Below are 14,442 nucleotides of genomic sequence, written 5' to 3'. Positions count from 1 at the left end.
CACTCCTCTCTGACTCTAACTTATTTGAGAGGCAGGCTAACACACAAACAGTACATGCCCCTCTTTTGTCTTCGGGCCTCTCAGCAGTACAACACCACTGACCTACATGATTTTAGTTTTCAAAATTACTTTTTGTTTGACAGCTGACAGGCTTATGGACTGATCAAATTTCATTCTCCTTTAGGAAAATGCTTTGTCAGTTAATATGTGTGTTAAGGGTGCTTCTCTTCCCTTTGGCAGTCATTATGCCTGAATCCTTACCGAATCTGTCTGTACACATGGACTTTTAACTATTTTAACAATGTTTTCAATGTATTTTTTTAATGGATGGCAGATGTTGAGTCTGTTTGCCAGTTGTGCATACTCCTTATACTTTAAACTTTAAGATATTCATGATATTCTACCCTCAAGTCTTCAGAAACACAGGCATGATATGGATTTCTCTTCTTTCTAACCTACTCCTAATAGGCCAAATAACAAAATATGAGACTTGTGGAATATGTGGATGGAGCATGTTATCTTGTCATTTAGCAAGTCAGAAAGCATCACATGTGTTGAACCTGTGAAATCTGTGGTGACAGTGAATGTCACCAAAAAGAAATGGGATAGAAAGGAAAATGAATGGTAGCTGGCAGTGAATCCCATCTAATTTCTCTGTTGCACAACGTTATGTACGTTTTTGCCCATTATGTAGCCTAAAATTAGTGGGGTCAGAAACATTTGACACATCACATGTCCTCCAGAGCTCCATAACAAATGATGTACTAAGAGCTAGAATCAGGGCCTATAGAGCTTCTGAGGACATACAGAAAATATGGAGAAGAGACAGAAATGAACAATGGGGTGCAAAAGATCCTCTGCATGGCTCTGTGTAATTACACCCACTCTGAAACTGATATCACTAGGCAGTGATGCGCCATCTCACCCAATTACCAAACTCATCCATCAGATTAAGTTGCTCTGAGTCATGTAAAAACTCCTTAAAGGGAAAGTTACCTGCAGCGAGTGTATGATAGAAAACAATCCCTGGCTGCAATCAGTTCCACATCAGCACAATCTAATCATGAAATGTTTGGCATCCACTGTAGAGAAACACAACTCTTTGAATGGGATGGCCACACAGCAACATGATCAGAGTCAAGCATGCGATATGCTGTGCTCTGGGAAGATCCGGTTTGCAAGGCATATAAGCAGAAGAGCCGATAATGATCCATGCTGAACAGTGTGGATGGAAAGTGCAGATGTTACCTGTGGAGGCTGAGGATTGAGGATTGAGGATAGAGGATTTGTGCTGCTGGAAACGTTGGGTGTCCGAAGCTAGGCGCAACAGCAAGCTTTAAACCTAAATTTAAATGTAATTTTGAATTTAAATGTATCAATTTTCACTGAAAGAACTGAGAGAGGATATTGAATGAAGCAGCCACTATATAGATGTAGTGGGCTCAAATCAATGAAACATCCATGATGGGTGGTGCCCAAAACCCACCTGACCATCTTGGCGTTAAAACCAGAGAAAGGACCTCTGTATCAAAGGATTTAAACATCTTGCCCTACGTGTTTGCACATGTTTGATGTCTTCCCTTCAGTGATGAAATTTGTGACATATAAAAAATGAATCATTGCCATGTTTCTATGTTATAAATTAAGAAATGCTGGATTGAATGATAATTACATATTCATACACAGCTGCCAATTCACTATATCACAATGTAATGTCAGCAGAAAATTCACAACTTTGACTTACTGTTATTTGAGGTTTTGTTGTTTGCCACAGTGCACTTACTGCTCGTGAGAGGTGGAGTTGCAGTGAATTGTGGGATGCACTTAAGTCAGGAAGCACGTATTTTATACCCCTGCTGGACGGAAGGAAAAGAAAGGGAATGATAGAGGATATGCTTTCTAAGTTGGAACAGAATTTCCCTTTGTGTGGCAGGCAACCTTCAGCTAACATCTGGGTTTCCTCAGTTGATTTGAAGGGGCACAACATCGAGCAGCAAACATGTTATATGGAACCAAACGCAGCCCTGTAAAAAGGCTGCTCCTCTCCCTTTTCACTAGGCCCTGCTCCCCAGCATTATCATTGTTTTGTGTGTTATATCATCATTATTTTCAGTAATATGTTTCCATTTATTTATCAGGTTTTTAATAATTGAATACATTGGTTGTTATATGTGATTTATCCTTGTTTACAGATTTATGATCTGTTAGAAGGGTCAGCCCACTCTGTATGTTTTCAGTTGTTCTGTCTGGGTTGTTGGGTGTAGATCAGCTGTTCAATGAGGGAGAGTGGAAGCAGGTTTGCATCATTAGGTCCTCTTAGCAGTGAGGGACTGGCATTGTTAGGATGTGGGAAGATAGTGTTGTATTTATAGTTTAGTTTGTGCTTATAGTATAGATATATACTATAGTATAGCTGCAATTATATTGTGATTTGCCCAGCATCATCATGATTATATGTTGCAAATTCATCTTCTGGATTGGATTTTCATTTTGCTGGTTTTCAGGCCACCTCCTCACCAACCACATTACATGAAAGGCAAATAACAAAATAATAAACGGAAACATCAATCACATCTGCCCAGAACCCTCCTGCTGATGGAGTTGTGTTTGTTCCAGCTTTCTGCTGTTCTTGTGGTTTGACCTTTCCCAGTTTTAGTTTGTACTTTAAGCGCTAAGCACATCCAGCAGGCACAATGGTAAAATTAATTGCAGTACAAACACCTACCCACCTGCAAAAGAGACATGTTTTAAATAGAATTGCTGTTTTTATTATGATGTTATAATGCACAGTGCAATACTTTAAGCAGTTGATGTTTTCATTACAGGAGAGGAGGACAGGGCAGCCATTACCATGACAGAAAAAATACTCCTAAACAAACACCAAGGTAGCATTGTTATTGTGTTTCACATATATTTATTATTTTAGCATAAAACTGAAAGACAAACTATTAACTAAGGGTATTATTTAACATACCTCTGCAGCACAGGAGATCTAATCGCTCTAAATGCCACATTCTTTCTATGCTGCATACTTTGCTAATGAACAGATTCTGATCTTATCTGATCTTCTGAAATGGGAATTGAACTTCAGGCACTAACTGACATTAGACTGATAGGTACAAGACAATAATGAAAAAAAAAAACTATATTGGTGTTACACTCAGACCGCAGTGACTGCACACTGCACAAGAAATAAACAGTGAGGTCTAATATATCCTGCCATGCTAACTCACACATTGACTACTATACTTGATGGATGGATAAAGTTTACCACTTAAAGAGAAATGTATGTCCAGATGCATTGTTTTATCATTACATCAGCAGTATGTGTCTGAAATGCAAATTTCATGTATTTGTAGTATTTGGCATGACAGAAAAGTCAAACATACAGTACCAGTCAAAAGTTTGGACACACTTTCTGTGTGTGTAAGACCAAAGAAAATGCCATTTTAAAAGCTAATTGTCCTGACGAAATTATTTCTGATTTATCTGTAAGGATGACCAACAATCTCTCATTCTCATTTGAGGAACAGAGAGGGCAAGCAAGCATGTGCAGAAGGAACGTATGAATTCATGTATAAGAAAAAAAAGCTTATATGTTTTATACGGCTTATGGACTTTAAAAATATAAATCTAAAAAAATAACAACGTTACAAATTCTGTATAGCTGATGTCACAAAGTCTGTTTTTGGATGCACGGCATGAAAGATGAGCAAGTGCATGTTGCTGCAAGGATTTTTGCCTTCCACTGATGACCACTTTCACTTCTGACATCCACCTTAGTGACTTTCCCTGCTTTATAATAGTGTATTTTCTTAATGATACTTTCAATCTTACACAACACTCTGAGCTGTGACTGACCAATAAAAAATGCCTATGACGCACAATCATGACAGCTCACAGAAAAAGCATGTACTGTACTTCCTGAAAGACCAGTGCATTTCCTTTGAGATATTGGAAAAGAAATGTGCCATATATTCACAATAATGGAAGCTAAGATCTGGTCCTGTCATGTACCATTGTCTACTGTTTGTGCCTTACACAACACATTCAAGACTTCAGCTGAGGCCAATATCTGATTACCATCAGAATTCTGGTGGATAAAGATTTTCTCTAATCACATAAAAAATCTCGTACATAATGAACAAATTTATGGACATTAATATCAGTATAATAAAACAATACAAAACACGTCTACGCACTCACAGAACACTGATGCGATGACACTTAAAGTTTAAAAGGTGAAATGCAAAAACAATGTCAACAATATCGAGAATGACAACAAGAATGATAATACTATATTACTGTAAACATTGATCAATGGAATTCACTCAAGAGTTATTGACATATAGTGGATAGTTTGTCCAAGCAGCTGCCTTTCACAAGAGGTATACAGGTTATTTAGACTCCTTCAAGTGTTCGTTTATTGTTTGAAGAGGTTGACTTTGTGAGATGATGCCTATTGACCCGTCTGTACAGTGTGATGCATCAATCTGTATATTAAGGTGGTTGAATGAGCTGCTATAACACAACTGTGGCAATGTGGGTCTCTGTTTACCTCTGTTCATGAGCGTATACGTTTGAGTTTTTTTTTGTCTCTCAGTTTCGGCGTGCTGGTGTTCTTTATGTTTTCTTCTTGTAATTGCGGGTTTGTCTTCCGGCAGAAGCAGATCGCATTGAAGAAGCGGCAGTGGCATGTGGCACACGGGTCACAGCAGCCGGACTGGGGCGAACAGCTTTGTGCAAGCAGAGAACACTTGGGTATAGCAGGGTCTGGTGCCACTTTAGAGGGCGGAGGGGGGGCATTTGGAGGAACTGGAGCCACTTTTGGCTTCTGGAAGATGGAGCGAACAGAAACAGATAGACAGGTGTAGCCTATGTAAGAGGCATCAAACTCAACTTTAAAGCGTTACAGTAATATTGTGTCTTTTGTTTTGGCTTTGTTTTACTGAAAGCTACAAACTTTCTGAAAGCTTAAACACATATATCAGGGGATGGAACTGAACAACAATGTCCCAAAAGTCCAAAACCAAGAATGAAGACTCTTATCTTAAGTTGTGATGTATAACATACAGTATGTGGCTCTGTGTAACCTATAGCTGAACCTTTTGACTGTTTTTCAATTAACTCTTAATTTAGATGATACAATAATAACAATAAATTCCAGCTTACCGGCACACGAACCCTCTGCCGTTCATATTGTCCTCTCCTAGCGAACAGTGTCCTGTGTCTGCCTTGGTTCAAAGGCCCTGTTGAAACAACATCAAAACTATGTTTAGATGAAAATGCTGCAGGACATCTCTCCCAGAGATTGCTTTGTGTCTAACCTAAGATCATCATTAGCCCAAATTTGTGCCTCTCATGCATTACCAATACATTAGAGTCACAGAGTTGAGCATCTGAATATTTCAGAAAATAAATAACTGGCAATCTTTAAAAAACCCAAATGACTCTTTAGCAACACTTACAGCTGTTCCGTAGGTATTCCCAGAATAGTCAGAGTGGTCTAACCATCTGGATGAAAAATATTCTGTTTGCTGTATGATAGAGGAGATTTTTAACCTGTTTTTGTTTCCTATCCAGGAAGCCAGAAATAACATATATCCTTTGTTGTTTTGTGTGACAAGAAAAATATAATCATTCTTTTGCATGAAAATATAAAATAATACAATATGACAACAACATGGGCAATTATAAATGATAAAATGTTTACATTTTGAGCATGTTTTTAGATTAGGCAACTTGGGGTTAAAAATCTTTCATGGTGCAGTGGAGGGAATATTCTTTGATCCAGATGATTAGAGGAGTCTTTGGGGGACTGTGGGAATACCTTCAGAGCAAGCTGTAAGACATGTCAAACACATTCAGGATTTTTCTAAGAGTTTTCAAAAAAACAGATGTTTAGCTCTGTAACAGTAATACATGTGAGGCACAAACTGCAGCTGTAGAGCACCACATGCCATATACTATTGCTGAGGTACATTAAGAATGGTCACATTCAAAGATATTTTAATTATTTCCTTATCACTATAAAATAAAACCTATTATGCTAGGATCATTACATAATTATTCTGTGATCATGACACAAGTAAAACTAAGTAAGTAAATGAATGATGAATGAGAAAGTGTGTCCACACCTTTGACTGGTTCTGTATGTAAATCACTTCTGTGTTACGAGGAGCAGAGGACCTCTCATTTCCAGATCATGCAAACAGTAAGAGTTTTTTTTAATTATGCAGCTATTGATCTGGATGGCCATAAAACTGTCTCATTAAAAAGATATACCATCACTTCAATACTTGGATTACAACCACTTGTAAACCTGACAGTCAGTGATAAATCACTAAGTAGGAAACCCATGCCACAGCCTACGTATTCCAGTCATGCCTCTGCAGTTATGTTTCAGTGTATTTATTTGTGAAGCACATTTCATACAGTATTTATAACTCAATGTGCTGTATAAGAACATTAAGAATAAGGAAGAAATGGAAAAAAAAACCCAAAAACCTTAAAATACATTAAAATTATGAGAATGTTAAGAGACATTAAAAATAAGAGAGTAAAACATGAAAATACATTAAAAAAAGATTTTAAAAATATATGATATTAAAGTGCACTAATTGCAAATATTAATAGCAATAAGTTTAGCCTGAAGCCTAGTTTGTATGGTTACGTTTTTACTTGGCTGTTAAAGGTGGTCACTGAGGTCACCTCTTTGTTGGTAAAGTGTTCCAGATTTTGGGTGCACAAGTAGAAAAGGCTGTGTCCCCAAAGTTTTTATATGTGCGGTACGGTGAGAGCTGCAGTGGGGTATCAGAGGACCTCCGGGCACGGGCTGGGATATGTGGTTTTAGTAGCTCTGCAATATAGTGTGGGCCTAAGCCATTTAGTGCTTTGTAAACCCTTAAAAGAATTTTACCGGGAGCCAGTGTAGAGTAGGTCAAATCAGTCTAATGTGCTTGCTCTTCTTGGTTTTGGTTAAGAGCCGTCATGAGTAAAAAGCCAATAAGTACTTTATCAAACCACCTGCTCAACAAGTATAAACATGTAGAAAAGTGATATTTTCAACTGCTTCGCCTGCAGCTTCCCATCCACCGCCGGTATGTTTTACACAACCACTGTGTGCTGGTTAAGCTAATAACACGAAAGCTCTCTGTATGTAGCCTGTTTATCTGAGTTTGCCATGTATCTTAAAATTTGGTAATTTCTTGTAAACTTAGCTGTTGGATGAGACAAACCAGCCCCTCCTCTCTACCAGCGGTACCTGCAGGCAGTGAAATCACATCAGTAGCAGAGGGAGGAGGAGAGAGGACGAGGAGGAAAGACTGCCTGCAGCTGTGCACATGCCCGCTGAATCAGGTTGTGGTGATAGATGGGTTGAAATTGCATGTCATGTGTGGATTGTGTGTGCAGATTGTGTTTCATAGGTGATCTGGCAACTTGGGAAACATCAGACAAACACACAAAACTTATGGATCTGTGTGTATGACAATTATTCACAATAAAGGTTGAGGGCCATGCAAATTACAGGAGTTTCTGAGGAGAACAACAAAGTGGGAGCACAGCGGGAGCAATCCAATTGCCAGAATAAAACGTTGGCATTGTACGTTTCTGCAAACCACTGATACGTTGAAAGTCTACGTTTCATATGTTGAATCTCTAGTTTCAATGTTGGCCATTATCAGTTGAATGATAATGTTTTTGATGTGACAACGCTGTGGTTAAGGTCTGGTTAGGTTTAGGCACAAAAATCACTTGGTTAGGGTTAGGGAAAGATCATGGTTTGGGTTCAAATTAAAAAATAAAAAAAATAAAAATGGCTGCAAATATCCTGATGTCTCACTAAAAACACCTCGTTTTGTTGGTTGAAACATGAAGTGGGCAGTGGTTTCAAAGTGGTCTCAAAAAGTGCTCTCTGCTCTCTCCAACTTTCTTCCATCAAACTTTCTAGCCAACCACCCGACCCCTCCTCCTCCTAATAGGAAAGTCATATAGTCATATAGATGTCATCTGAAGTACGTCACTTTAGAAATGGTGATATGATACGTATTAAATGTACTGAAATGTAGAGATTCAACATATCCGCAGTTTGCAGAAATGTACAATGCCCCTCTCCTGCCAGCCTGCCAGCCTGGCAGGAGAGGGGATGAAAATACTGGAGAAACCTGGGAAAAACAGGAGTGTTGGCAGGTCTGGTTCATGAAAGTTAACTATAACATTTTGGTTGCCTAAAAAAAGTCTTGTTCAGTGTTGTACTAAAAGACCCTCTAAGGAGTCGGATGTTCAGTTTTTTCTGGTAAGTACATTTTGTTTTTAATGGTTTTAAGCCTGTTTTTTGCAAGTGAAAATTAACATTAGCATTATCACAGTTAACCATAGACTGTAAATCATGGATGTATAAAGAGAACTCTCTTCATACATCCATGCTGTAAATGTACTGTGCGAATCCAGCTAGCAGCTAGCAGATAGTGTTAGGGTCAGTTCCACCCTCCAAATATGGTCACTTTTGGCTCCAAAAATCCAGATAGCGTTTCATCAGCATAGCTATGGAAGTTTATGTTATGTTGGCTGATGACATCCCCAAGAGGAATTATGTACAGAGTAAAAAGTTATGGTTGGGCTAGCCTGCAACTTAAGTTGTGTCACCCTGACTGATGCTCTTGCATAGTGACACCGAATTTTCTGTCTGATATACACTGGACATGTAATAATATTTACTTTCCATTTACTTTCCATGCTAATAAAGCAAATCAGATTTCAAAGCAGCAGCTTGAGTTTAACTTTAGCTTTACATTGCACACTTATGTAACTGCCAATAATTCATCAAACCATGTGTGCTGCTGTGCTCCTGTTCTTTCTCACTGACTCTCTGTGTTTCCCCTGTTGATACAAAGAGAGAGAAAGCTTGTTGTAACTGACCACCCAGCGCTGACACAGAGAATGTACTAGATGAATTAATTGATTTATACTTTAACGACAATTTGAGTCTTATTTTTGATTCGGACATGAAAAAAGAGATGTCGGAGTGGCATCTGGTTGGCATGCATTTCTTACAGCCACACCTTGTTGATGTTGTTAATGCTTGTTGATTCGATTCATCAATTGGTGGCTTTGTGAATGGCTGTCTTGCTCCATATCTGTCATCATCTGAGAACAAATATATGGAGGCTTTAAATGTGGTTCTTAGGAGTGTGGATCACCTCTACTGTAGGTTGTAAAGGCTTTGCAACAGGATCATGAGTTGAAAATGGGATTTAAAGGTAAACACTTGCTGGCAGTTAGGTTTATGTCAAAAGTAGTTTTCCAGTCTGTGACAAAAATGATTCATGAGTCAAACAAACGACGCCAGTCAGTATAATTTAGTCCTCCAGATAACAGCAGGTAAGGATTTTATGTTTCAAACATGACACGACCATTACATCATATTTTAAAGAGGTACAGAATCAAAAACAGCACCACTCCTACTTTCATGTGACCAATACAATTACGCATGATGTATCATGGCTTTCAGTGAAACCTGAAAAAAAGCAACTTTACTGAGTGTCAAGCCAAATTTGACCCAGATGCTTCTCTCTAACTACAAGAATCAAGAATGAAGAAACAAGAAAATCCTATATGTACCAATATATCAGAGCTACTTGCAAAAATCAGAAAACCAGATTCAGCGACTCTTAATATGAGATTTTGCCCCATGTACGTAAATTCTAAATTATATTGTAAAGAAAAGCACAGCTGGCCCTTTTCACAGCAGACATTTTGGTTTGTAATTGTAGGGAATGCACAGGTGTTGCTAATAACATTAATGAGGTCTCCATTTCATTAAATTTCATTTATTTACTTGACAGTGCTCATTCATCAGCAAGAAAAAAGAACTGTAAATTAGACACAGTTAACCTAAAGGGAGACCTAAGAAGCAAATTTTCATCTGTTGTCCTTGGCCAGATGTTAAAAAGGCAACCTAAAAGGGAGAGGATGGCACATATATGCTGGACATGTCCTGTCTTAGATACATTTTTGAGTGACTTACTAGATTATTTATTTGGTTTCTAGCTCTCTAGAGACTCTTTTATATATAATGTATATTTATTGCACATCCTGTTGGCAGCTGCCAAAAAAGCAATAACACTAAACTGGCTCGAGAAGGACCCTCTGTCCCATGAGAGGTAGAAATAAGCAATTAAAGGGGCTGGTGGGAGGGCAGGCGACTGAAAAGGACTGATAAGGTGGATGTATGAGATGGAAATACAGACAGACTGAATAATGATATGACAAATGAGTGCAGCAGCAACTAACAACTTCCAGCTCTCGCATGCATTTTCTTCAGGAAATGCACATTCTAGTTCACTATAAATCTCTCCAGCTTTCTGTCACTTGCATCTCTGTCCAGTAGAGGTCCTCAGTGACACCTCCAAAGCAGCCTATATGCAATATATATTGTGTGCTGCACATATGTGGTTGTATTTTTATAGTAAGAAGTAGTTGTAGCATACAGTGCATATGGTGATGTTCTGTCTTGTTGTGAATTGAAAATATTTACAATACCCAAACACCTGGTCCCTTATTTAATATTTTACTGCAAAATATAACTTCATTCATAATATACAAATCTGAGAGTGCGTGATTTCACTGAATACTAAACACAGACTAAATCATAATTGGCTGCATAATTTTGTGGTTGAAATAAATCACTATTTAGACCCGGCTGCAGTACCAGCCTACAGAACTTTTTTTGAAGGGGTTACTTGAAATCTCTGCAGATAAGCAGCCGCAGCAACCACACAGCCTGCTCAGGCAGGAAACACCGAGACTGTCAAGACAATGAATGTGCTCATAGGTTGCCAATTCTAGACAGGAGACAGAGGTGCCGGGGGGCCTTGCTGCCTCTTATGTGGTTTCATCATTAAATCCTAATTTAGTCACGTTGATGTTTGATTGATAAATTGCAGTAAAATCCTTTATTTATAAGACATTGAAACTGGATTACACAATTATTCAGGTAGCAGGAAAGGTTGGATTAAGTACTATTATACATACAGTAGCAGTTGAAAGTTTGGACACACCTTTCCATTTACTTGAATGAGAAAGTGTGTCCAAACCTTTGACTGGTACTGTATATAAAGCACTTTTGCTCAAGGATGTTTGAAAAATGTGCTTTCATGTAGATATAAGCTGTGCTATGTGATGCCAGCTGGGCTGTGTTATGTGGAGCAGAGGGCCTCTCGCTTCCAGATCATGTTTTGCCCATCAAACATGGGAGCTTCCTGACATTTTAGGGCTTCCCTAAAATACCCTTTAAATGGAAATGTTTTGGTGCCGCTTTGATTGCTCTGACTGTAATCCTATCAGTACATACTTCTACAGTAAATGGTAAGAGTTATAACTTTGCTAAAATTATGCAGCTATTACTCTGGATGGCCATAAAACTGTTGTTAAAAAGATATATCACTTAAATACTTGAATTATAACCACTTGTAAACCTGACACTCAGTGATAACTTGATGGGACCTCCATTTTACAGCCTAAGTAGTCCATGTCATTCCAGATATGCCTCTGTAGTTTTCTGTCCAAACTCACAGTGCAGTATACAGTATGTCATGTATGTAATGTATTTTTTTCAAGTTTCTGTATACACAAGTTATTTTTTTCCAATCAGCCTCTGCAACATTAAAAATTGTATACAGGGTGTGAGCCACTGTGACAGCCAACGCGTTGCCTATGGAAGCCCCTCTTATTAAGAATTATGACTTGTCAGAGATTTGTAACAGATCGCCGTACTGTCTGTAAGGTGCCATTTAAGGTGAACATATGTTTTGCTACTGCCTTACATTGACATTTTAAAAAACTACAGAGACATATACATTGTACATTTTCAGTGGTGTCATGCAATTGCCGTAGGAGGCAAACACACATGCAAGCACAAACATAGGCAGCATTAGGACTGGGTGACAATTCAGTATCTTGTATCATAATTTCACATTGTGTCAAATCACATATTTTATCTGTTATACATCTCATATCTCATTTTTCCCATATAATTGTCATATCTTAAAGTACTTTAGCATCACATAAACAACAGGTTTCACTTATAGCCTTATTGTGTTAATCATGCTAAATAGCAATTAGCATGGTCACAAATCAAAATATGTGTCCTTATACACACATATATATAAGTAAGTCATATAGTATTTTATCATTACTGCTTTGTAAGAAATATTATTCATATTTTCTTTCCTTAGGAATCTGTATTATCTTATTTTATATCACAATAATGTGATAAATATTGTATGTAGCTGCTCCATAGTGAGTGAAATAGGCTATATAGGCCTATATTACACCTCTGTTGCAATTTATTATAGATTATAAGTTTCATTATTAATATTAGATTTTAAAGAAAAAACAGTGGTTAATTAATGAGCTACACCACACTGTAGAAAAGCCTGTCCATTAAGAGAACAGAGCAGCCCGCTCACCTGTTCTCTCAGGGGCCTGGGCCCTGCTGACTGACACATTACTGCAGCCGGTTTGCAGATTGTTGCAGATGAAGAGTCCAGCACTGACAAAGGCCAAATGCAGAATGCACAAACACAAGACTGCCAGCTTCATCCTGACCGTGACCAGCGACCTCTCCTCCGATGCCACAAGGAGCCCAAAAAAACCCCCAGAAATAAAAACAAGCAGTAGCCTTTAAGTCCAACTTGTTATTTTGATGTCTCGCTGCCTGTCTCTGCTCCTCACTCCTCTCCGACTCTAACTTATTTGAGAGGCAGGCTAACACACGCACGGTACACGCCCTCTTTTGTCTTCGGGCCTCTCAGCAGTATAAACACCACTGACCTACATGGTTTTAGTTTTCACACTTATAGCATTGACAACGACAACAAATTTTTCATTTTATTTCTCTGTCATACACAGTTATGCTTTATTTTGCAACAACACCATAATGAAATATAATACAAAATAAAATAAATAATGATATTAAACAGTATATTTATTTCTACAGGTGTATTTATAGTGTTCTGGATTCCTGGTCATGCTAAACTAATCTATAGAAAGTATATCATTTTATTTAATGTTTATTTGTATAGGGACAAGTAGCATGATCGTATCTCACATACCACAGTATTTATAGCCTAAGAACTAGTTTGCAATGCCTGTCCCTTTAATATACAAAGAACTCAACAGTAAAATACACATGAAAGTGCACAAGACTCAACAATACATATACACACATTTAAGCACAAAACATACAACTCAACAATATATATGCACACATTACGACACAAAACTCAGCAATAAAATACAAAGCAGCACAAAACACAAACATACCATAAAAGTTTCATGAAACAACAAGTATCAGATCACTCATGACTACATGACTGATCGCTCTTTAAAAACTTCCAGTTTGAGTTTAAAATGTTCCCAGTCACGATCCATTTTGAACTCTGCGTAAAGAGTTCCACATGTTGATCCCCTTAACAGAAAAAGCCGTCTGTCCAAGTGAGGATTTACGAAAGGGCAACTTACAATTCCCAGTAGACGTACCTTGTGTTACTGAACCAGAGACCCAGAGGAGGACCAGGTCACCGAGCACCTAAAGAGCCTGGTTACTTAGGCATTTATAGATGAGTTTAAGGGTATCAATTTTAATAAAATGATCAAAACTTAACATATTTAATTTCTTAAGAACTTGGCAGTGCTGTGATCTTATTGGTTTCCTGTCCAGAATTTTAATTGCTCGATTATAAATCATCATAAGAGGCTTGATTGTCGTAGATGTTGCTTGTGACCAAGAAGTAACACAATAACTTAAAAAAATGAAAAAATCATATGAAAAAATCATAGAGTGCATGAAACTATTTGCAGCATGATATGGTAAACAGAGTGAGTTTATCTTTTAAGAGGAAAACACTTGTGATATTATAAAAATAGATTATAATTTAAATATCGCAGCCCTAACCAAAGTCTCCAGTGATAATATTATAGTGATTCCATGTAAGAGAATAAAATGTGATTATACTCATGGTGATGTCACAAAAAGTCACCATGAGAACAACTTGAATATTATGAAAAATGATATAATAATGATTTTTCACAAAGAAAGACTTTCATGGTTCACATTTCATGGTTCTCTCTATTCTTGCTCATAGTCTGGACTCACATACACACCTCAATATGATATGACAATAACATTGTTCTATCATGTTTTTGTAACTGCATCCAGGTTGCCATGCAGTCTATATGTTCACCATTGTTGCCTACAATGTTTGGTGTAATGAGTGGATGCAGTAGATCCCTTTTGTACTAAAAGCTGGAGTGTGGGACTTTTGTCTCCCCCCTCTGGCACACTTGCATATCCACCCCAAATGACAGGCACGGAGAGAGGGCCATAACCTACTGTTGCAGCTTGTTTTGAGTGTCACACAACACCCACGAAATTACTTG

Source organism: Thunnus albacares, chromosome 21 (assembly GCF_914725855.1).
Source record: "Thunnus albacares chromosome 21, fThuAlb1.1, whole genome shotgun sequence".
Taxonomy (NCBI): Eukaryota; Metazoa; Chordata; class Actinopteri; order Scombriformes; family Scombridae; genus Thunnus; species Thunnus albacares.
The sequence above is the reverse complement of the archived record's forward strand: the minus strand, read 5'-3'. Positions refer to the sequence as shown.